This window comes from Carlito syrichta, unplaced genomic scaffold, assembly GCF_000164805.1.
Source record: "Carlito syrichta isolate Samal-C Ts95f unplaced genomic scaffold, Tarsius_syrichta-2.0.1 Scaffold236951, whole genome shotgun sequence".
Classification (NCBI taxonomy): domain Eukaryota; kingdom Metazoa; phylum Chordata; class Mammalia; order Primates; family Tarsiidae; genus Carlito; species Carlito syrichta.
The window spans coordinates 78,253-87,860 of record NW_007181047.1 but is presented as its reverse complement, the minus strand read 5'-3'; positions in this window follow the sequence as shown (position 1 = coordinate 87,860).

The window sequence follows — 9,608 nt, the reverse complement described above, 5'->3', positions numbered from 1 at the left end:
TTTTTGAGGGAAGGTGGGGTTGCTTTTATTTCTCTTCTGCAATGACCTGTTCTTCCTTATGAGGGTCTTCTGGTTTTGTTCACTTTTCCCTCTGCTTACAGTCTGTCTATTCAGCAGTTTGCAGTCTTGGTCCGTCAGAGAATCTCACCAGTTCACATATGCCATCGCCATCTTGCCCCATCTCTCTTTTGTTTTGTTTTTTAACAATTATGGGCAGGGGCCCTTTAAGAAATTTGGGAAAGGAAGTAAATACCCCTAGGTCACCTATGACTGGCAGAGAATGGTCAGCCTCTTGTGCTGGTGGACAGGTGGGGAACAGTGGCTTGATCTCAGGGATCACCCAGCTCTGGGGGACTCCAAGCACAGCACCCAATCTGTTTACATTATTTCAGCAAGCAGTTCATCCTCCCAGCACCCCTTGTGAAGGGCTGCACCCCAATACACGCTGTGTGTCTCTGAGTCGCTGGGCAGATCTCTGTGTTCTGGGATTGCCAACATGCCAGAAAGGGATTTGACCAAGATCTCCTTAAGGCTTTTTTAATTACAAGTGATGTGGAACCAAAGTCAAAGTAAACCTTGTATGCATTATGTTTAGTTTAAGTGAAACTCCTTTTACACTTATCTCAAGACTCATTAACTGGAAGTAGATAGTGTTTTTGGCTTATTCGTTTCTTCTAAAGACCGCTAGATGGTGGTAACTTTTAAAGCATATGTACGTGAAGGAATTTTCTTTGTCTTGCCCCTTTTACAAATGCTATAAAAGCTTTCTGTTAACTAATAAAGGATGTCATCTGTTCAGGAAGCAGGTGTCCGAGTATAATATTTTCGTCTTTCGCCTATCCGTCTCTCCTTCAGGACAGCTCATGACCCTTGCAAGGGGCTGGACCCCTTCAAACATTATTTTTTGACTTTTTAATAATAGACATTCTGCAGGGTGCGGTGGCTCATGCCTATAATCCCAGCACTTTGGGAGGCAGAGGTGAGAGGACTGCCAGAGCCCAAGGGTTCAAGACCAGCCTGAGCAACTAGGTGATACCGCATCTCCACAATAAACCAAAAAATTGGTTGGGTGTGGTGTTCCATGCCTGTAGTTTCAGCTACTTGGAAGACTGATGCAGAAGAATTACCCGAGCACAGCAGATCAAGGCTGTGGTGGCCGTGCCATTGCACTCTAGCCTGGGCAACAGAGTGAGACTCCAACTCACACACATACAAAAGTCATTCTGACAGGTGTAAAATGACAACTCATTGTGGTTTAATTTGCATTTCTCTATGATTAGTCACATTAAGCACTGGCCATTTGTATGTCTTCCTTTGAAAACGTCAATTCATGCCTTTTGTCTACTTTTTAATGGGCTTATGTAGGTTTTTTGCTGTTACTGTTGAGTTCCTTATCATTTCTGGATATTAGTCCCCTATCAGATGCAGTTTGTAGATGTTACTGCCTATTCTGCAGGTTTGTTCACTCTATCGATTATTTCTTTTGTGGTGCAGAAGCTTTTTAGTTTAAGTCCTTTTGTCTATTTTTTTGTTACTTGTGATTCTAAAGTCTTAGTAATTAATTATTTGCCTAGACCAATGTCCAGATGTTTTCCCTAGGTTTTCCTCTAGTATTTTTATAGTTTTAAGTCTTACATGTAAGTCTTTAACCCATCTTGAGTTAATTTCTGTGACTTTTATGATTGATCATGGCTCACTGTAGCCTCGAACTCCTGGGCTCAAGTGATTCTCCCACCTCAGTCTCTTGATTAGCTGGGAATACAAGTGCATGCCACCAAGCATAGCTAGTTTTTTAATTTTTTGTAAAGACAAGGTCTTGCTATGTTGCTTAGGTTGCTTAGGTCTTGAATTCCTGGGCTCAAGCAATCCTCCCACCTTGGTCTTCCAAAGTGCTGGGATTAGCGAGGCTCGGTGGCTCAGCCTATAATCCCGTGGTTTGGGAGGCTGAGGTGAGTGGATTGCCTGAGCCCGCGGGTTCGAGACTGCGTGGGCAACTTGGTGAGACCTCATCTCTACAATAAATCAAAAAAAATAGCCAGACGTGGTAACGCACGCCTGTAGTTCCAGCTACTTGGAAGGCTGAGGTGGAAGGATCGCCGGAGCCCAGCAGGTCAAAGCTGTGGTGGTCGGGAGCGGCCACTGCACTCCAGTCTGGGCGACAAAGTGAGACTCCAACTCAAAAAAAATCAAAGTGTTGGGATTACAGACGGGTGCCACTGTGCCCAGTTGTTATTTTAGAAGAATACAGACCAGTTATTGAAGAATGTTCCTCAATTTAGGTTTGTCTGAATATTTAAATTCAGGCTATGAATTTTGGGTAGTCACAAAGTATGCTGTATCCTTTTCATTGTATCTATAGAAGCCTCAAAATGCTAGTGGCTTCTATTATCAGTGACATTAATTTTGGTCACTTGGTTATGGTGAAATTTCCCAGATTGAACCATTGTAAAGTTAGGTAAATATTTTATAGGAACTATTCTTGAGATTATATGACTATCGTGTTCCCCATCAAACTTTCAACCAATAGTTTTGGTACCCACAGATGACTCCTGTGTGACTGAAGTACTACTATGTGTTTCCAGATGGTCATTTTCTAATTTTAACAGTTACACATTTGTCATTTTAAGGAAAAATTTTTCCTTCTCCCCTCTTTATACAGACCCATGGAGTCTTATTTTTTTCAGTGGGTTATAATCTGTAACTATCATTATTTATTTGGCCACTGGAAGCTTCTCCAAACTGGATCCTATTCCTTTTGGCATATCCCCATCATTTTTTGACCATTTCTTGTTTTTTGACACAATAAGATGTTCCAGACTCATCTTGTACTTTCTCTGACCCATTTCTCCAAAGAGTTCTGGTTTTATTTCAGTGGAGAATGATTTAGAAGTTAGATATGATAGTTAGATATGTTCAGTTATAGTGTGCTATGGTTTGAATGTGTCCATTCCAAAATTCAGGTTTTACTAACATGAAAGTATCAAGAGGTGGGGCCTTTAAAAGGCTATAGGGCTGGGCGCAGTGGCTCATGCCTATAATCCCAGCACTTTGGGAGGCCAAGGTGAGAGGACTGCCTTAGCCCACAGGTTCAAGACTAGCCTGGGCAACTTGGCAAGACCTCATCTCTACAATAAATCAAAAAATTAGCTAGGCATGGTGGCGTACGCCTGGAAGGCTGAGGTGTTAGGATCACCTGAGCCCAGCAGGTTGAAGCTGCAGTAGCTGTGAGCATGTCACTGCACGCCAGTCTGGGAGACAAAGTGAGACTCCAAATAAAAACAAAAAAACAAACAAAAAAGAGGTGTATAGGCCACAAGGACTCCCCCTCCTGCGTGGGACAAAAGCTTCAGGAAAACCCAGGCAAGTTGGTTCAAGCCTGTAATCCCAGCACTTGGGAAGCCAAGACAAGAGGACTGCGTGAGCCTACAGGTTAGAGACCAGACTGGGCAACTTAGCAAGACTTCATCTCTACAATAAAATTAAAAAATTAGCCAGGTGTGGTGGCACACGCCTATAGTTCCAGCTATGTGGAAGGCTGAAGTGGAAGGATCACCTGAGCCCAGCAGGTTGAGGCGGCAGTGGCCATGAGTATGCCACTGCACTCCAGCCTGGGTGACAGAGTGAGACTCCAGCTCAAAACAAACAAACAAGCTTCATACAGCTTCAGCTAGCTTGCGCTTTTCTCTTCCACCATGTGAGAACATGGTGTTCCTCCCTCTGGAACAGACAACCACCTAACCTGCAAACTCCTTGATCCTGGACTTCCCAGCCACATGAACTGTGAGAAAATAAATTTGTCTTTTATAAATACCCAGTCTAAAGTATTTTGTTATAGTAGTACAATTAGATTAAGACACAGGGATATACATATATACACATATATGTATACGTATGCACATACATACCTGCGTATGTGTACACACACACACACACATCTATATTGAGAAATATAAAAAAAGTATATATGTGTTTACCTTTACATAGATATTAAAAACCATGAGTTCATAACCTCCCATATAAATACAACATTACAGGGTTCATTTTAGCCTTCTCTCTTTTCCATATATAAAACTTCCTTCTCCAACAATGAAAAAAACCCAGCTCCCATTATCCTCAACACACTCATTTATCCAATCCTAGAACCATCAAAAAATATTTTCAAAATTGCTAACTCATACCACTACAAAAAAAACCGCCAAAAACTAGAATTCATTATTGTGTATAGTTCTGTTTATCTCAAGCTTAAGATACTATGCTCAAAATTTACTTATCTTTCCTCTTTCAGTATAGTTGTGTTATTCATTTGAAATAGGTCCGTTTGTTTCTGCTTATATTTTATTTTAGGGTTTTAGTCTTTATTGATTTTATTTTACTTTTTTTTTTTTTTTACTGTAGAATCATACAATTTAATGTTTTTTTAAATGTAGCAGAACTTTAGAATAGAGTATATTTATGAGGTGAATTAAAGCTCTCTTCCTTGATGTCTCCTGGAAGTTTTCAACCTATTAAATATAGGAGCCAGGCTTGATGACTCAGCCTGTAATCCTAGCACTTTGGGAAGCCAAGGCAAATGGATTGCCTAAGCCCATGAGTTCGAGACCAGCCCAGGCAACTTGGCAAGACCTCATCTCTACAATAAATAAAAAAATGAGCCAGGCGAGGTAACACATGCCTGTAGTTCCAGCTACTTAGAAGGCTGAGGTGAAAGGATCTTCTAAGTCCAGTAGGTCAACGCTGGGGTGGCCGTGAGTGTGCCACTGCACTCCAGCCTGGGCGACAGAGTAAGACTTCAACTTATGGTCCCCTCTTCCTCTTCCATAATGTCCTAGGGGGCTGCTTCTTCCAAATGATGTTGCTTGAGGTCCCACGTTCAGGCGCCACTAGCCAGAGACTAGCTACAGCCGGGTTCAGGGTACCCCAAAGGTGGAGACGGCGTCGGCGATTGGGGGGAAGAAGAAAGAGAGAAAGAAAGAGAGAGAGAAGGAGAGAGAGAGAGAGAGAGAGAGAGAGAGAGAAAGAGACTGGACTCCAGTCTAGTGCAGAAGCCCATTTTACTGTTTTTTATAAATATCTAAAATATTTGCATGGCAATGTTCTCTAAAATTCTAAACTCATGTCATAAACTGCTACCAGGATTCTCTCTCTCGCAGAAGTCACAATAGAGCTTTTTAGTTTAGGAAGTATATTTCCCATAAAGAATGAGACTTTCTGTGGACTAGATAAAGAAAATATGGTACATATACATGATGGAATATTAGCCATAAAGAAAAACAAAATCATGGCCTTTGCAGCAACCTTGATGCAGCTGAAGACCATCACATTAAGTGAACTATCACAGAAACAAAGAACTGAATACTGCATATTCTAACTGATAAGTGAGCCCTGATCACTGGTCACATGAGCACTGGTCACATGAGCACAAGGGTAGGATTGGCAGACACTGGACACTGCCAGGAGAGGGAAGAAGGAAGGAGGGAGGGAGGATGGCAACACGCTGGGTACCAGGTCCCCTATCAAGGGGATAGAGGGCCAGCTACAAGCCCAAACTTCATCTGCATGCAACTTGCTTATGTAGTAAATCTCACTTATACCCCAAAACTAAACTAAACTAATACAAAATAGAACGATCCTTTCTGAGGTTGGGCATGGTGGCTCATGCCTGTAATCCCAGTACTTTGGGAATCAGAGGTGAGAGAATTGCCTGAGCCCAGGGGTTTGAGACCAGTCTGGGCAACTGGGTAAGATCTCATCTCTACAATAAATCAAAATATTTTGAAAGGCTGAGGTGGAAGGATTGCCTGAGCCCAGCAGGTTGAATGTGCCACTACACTTCAGCCTAGGCAACAGAGTGAGACAGCAACTCAAAAAAAAAAAAATTAGCCAGGCGTGGTGGCACGTGCCTGTAGTTCTAACTACTTGGAAGGTTGAGATGGAAGAACTGCTTGAGCCCAGCAGGCTGAGGTTGCAGTGGCCATAAACGTGCCACTGTCCTCCAGCCTGGGAGCCAGAGTGAGACTCCAACTCAAAAAAAAAAAAAAAAGCCGGGCTCGGTGGCTCAGCCTGTAATCCCGCGCCTTTGGGAGGCTGAGGTGAGTGGATTGTCTGAGCCCATGGGTTCGAGACCCGCCTGGGCAGCGAGACCTCATCTCTACAATAAATCAAAAAATCAGCCGGGTGTGGTAGCGCATGCCTATAATTCCGGCTACTTGGAAGGCTGAGGCGGAAGGATCGCCGGAGCCTAGCAGGTTGAGGCTGCGGTGGCCGTAAGCGGCCACTGCATTCCAGTATGGGCGACAGAGTGAGACTCCAACTCAAAAACATAAAAAATAAAAAAATAAAAGCTATGGAAAAAATGAAGATAAAGAGGCTTAGAAGTTTAAAGGTCAGGGAGAAGAAAGATAGTTTGCAGTATCAGAATACTCAAGTTAGGTTTCACTGAGAAAGGAAAGTTTCCTTTTGTATAAATAATATATTTAGGTTTGAAGGTCACTGAGAAAGAGGAAAAGCTACACAACTTTCTAGTTGGTGCTAACCCTGTATCTATAGGTCCAGGTACAGGCCACCAGAAAAAAAAGACAAAGCATTTTCTTTTCTTTTTTCAGAGACTCCTACGCCAAAATCTGGGAATGTTTAAGTTGGCTTTTCTCAGTCCAGATCCTTCTACTTTATAAGTAACTGATTATTTATCCTAGATTCTGGCAAAGGGTTTTTCATCAATCTCACTTTCAGAAATTCAATTAAATTTTTCTTTTCCTTCCAATTATTATAGCAGGAAACTGGTATAAGCAACATCAGGACTGTTAACCAAACATTTTTTCTTTTTTTTTTTTTTTTGAGTTGAAGTCTCACTCTGTCACTCAGGCTGGAGTGCAGTGACATGCTCATGGCCACCGCAGCTTTGACCTGCTGTGCTCAGGCAATCCTTCCAGGTAGCTAGAACTACAGGCATGCACGCACCACCGTGCCCGGCTAATTTTTTTGATTTATTGCAGAGACGAGGTCTTGCCAAGTTGCCCAGGCTGGTCTTAAACCCCTGGGCTCAGGCAATTCTCTTGCCTCCACTTCCCAAAGTGCTGGGATTACAGGTGTGAGCCATTGCACCCAGCCAACCGCTTTTTAAGACCTTTAAACTACATTAACTTTTATCCTACTCAAATTATACTACCATTCATCTGAGTTTATAATCAACAAAAGACTAATATATCTAATCTTTCTTAGTTGTGCTAAATCATAGCACTCAAATCCTAAATAACTGAGCTAGTATGAACCCAAATGCAGAACTTTATAATAATTACAAATAACATTTCATCATCCCTCACTATATGCCATCTATTACTTTAAGAGCTTTCCATGCATTACTTCTTTCACATTTCACAACAGTCCTCATTTTATAGATGTAACTGAGACAAGAAGAGGTTAAATAACTTGCTGAAGTTACACAGCTTCTAAGTGACACAGCTAGAAATAAACCTCCAGGTAAAGTGTGCTATGCATATTAAACTAATTATTAAAAAATATTTACATAATGTATATTTAAGTCCATCTTGTTAGATGTAGCAAAACCAGCATATAGAAGAAAAAAAATAAGACTTCATTCTATCACACAATATATAAGCTGGTTTTCAATGTTTTAACTAGATATTTGATCAGTGTGCCATGAAAGGATCCAATGAAACTATTAATTTAAAAAAGTGACCAGAAATATTAGCAAAGTGACCAGAAATATTAGCAAATCCACAATGTATAAAAAGAATTATATACTGCCAGGTACATTGGCTCATGCCTATAATCCCACCACTTTGGAAAACAGAGGCAAGAGGACTGCCTGAGCCTCAGAGTTCGAGACCAGACTGGGCAACTTGGCAAGACCTCATCTCTACAATAAACCAAAAACCTAATCAGGCATAGTAGTTGTATCTGTGGTTCCAGCTCCTTGGAAGGTTGATGTGGAAAGATCACCTGAGGCCAGCAGGTCAAGGTTATGGTAGCCATGAGCACACCACTGCACTACAACCTGGGTGAGAGGGTGAGACTCTGACTCAAGCAAAACAAAACAAAACAAAACAAAACAAAAGCAGGATTATATACCATAACCAAGCCAAATTTATCTTAGGTATGCAAGGCAGGTTCAATATTCAAAATTCAATTAAGGGCAACTCTCTCATGTCCCCTCCCACTCTGGGAGCTTTTCTGTCCTCTCAGTAAATCCTGCTTTCTAAAAAAGAAAAAAAATTCAATTAACATAATCCATTATACCAGCAGGTTAAAAAAGAAAAATCGCATAATCATATCAATAGATGCAGTAGATTGCCGGAGCCCAGCAGGTCGAGCGGCCACTGCACTCCAGTCTGGGCGACAGAGTGAGACTCCAACTCAAAAAAAAAAAAAAAAATAGATGCAGTAAAAATATTTGACAAAATCAAACATCCATTCACGATTAAAATTTTCAGTAAACTAGAAATAGAGGGGAACTTGCTAAACTTAATTTAAAAATTTATTAAAACCTATAACTAACATCATACTTAATGATGAGAAACCAGGAGCCTTTACATTAAGAAGGAGACAAGGATGCCCCCCCTCAACACTCCTTTCAAGATCACACTGGAGGTCCTAAATAATGCATTATGCCAAGAAAAGGAAATAAAAAGTATGCAGATTGGGAAGTTATAAATAAGCCTTTTCTGAGTTTTGGACCCCTCTCTTCCTTGGGGAGGTGAATCTCCTCTCTCTTCTCTAACTTACTTTCTAAATAAACTATATTTTCAAAAAAAAAAAAAAAAGACTTTTCACAAATGACATATTTTCTGATTTTTGTTCATAAATGACATATACAAAATCAATGAAAAAACTCCTGGAACTAATAAGCAATTATAGCAAGGTTACAGGATATAAGATTAATATACTAAAGTCAATCACATTCCTATATATCAGCAATGAACAATCAGAATATGAAATTAAAAACACAATATTCATTTACAATCAGCACACTTGACAAATTAAATATTTACGCACACATCAATACCTTCATGACAAAAACTAAAAAAGAGCTGATTGTGGTGGCTCATGCCCATAATCTCAGCACTTTGGGAGTTGGAGGCATAAGGATTGCCTGAATCCAGGGGCTTGAGACCAGACTGGACACTTGGCAAGACCTCGTCTCTACAATAAACCAAAAAATTTGCTGGGCATAGTAATGAGCACCTATAGTTCCAGCTACTTGGAAGGCTGAGACAGAAGAATCACCTGAGCCCAGCAGGTTGAGGTTGCAGTGGCTGTGAGCATGCCACTGTACTCCAGCCTGGGTGACAGAGTGAAACTCTGATTAAAAAAAAATAAAAAATAAAAAATAAAGCTTTCACTCTGTGAAAGACACTGTGAAGAGAATAAGACAAGCCACAGAATGGGAGAAAGTATTTGCAGAAGACATCTAATAAAGAACTGTTATCCAAAATATACCAAAAAACAAACCTCTTAACAATAAGAAAACTGATTTTTGTTTTGTTTTTTTTTTTTTGAGTTGGAGTCTCACTCTGTCACCCAGACTGGAGTGCAGTGGCCGCTTCCAGCCACCACAGCCTCAACCTGCTGGGTTCCGGCGATCCTTCCCT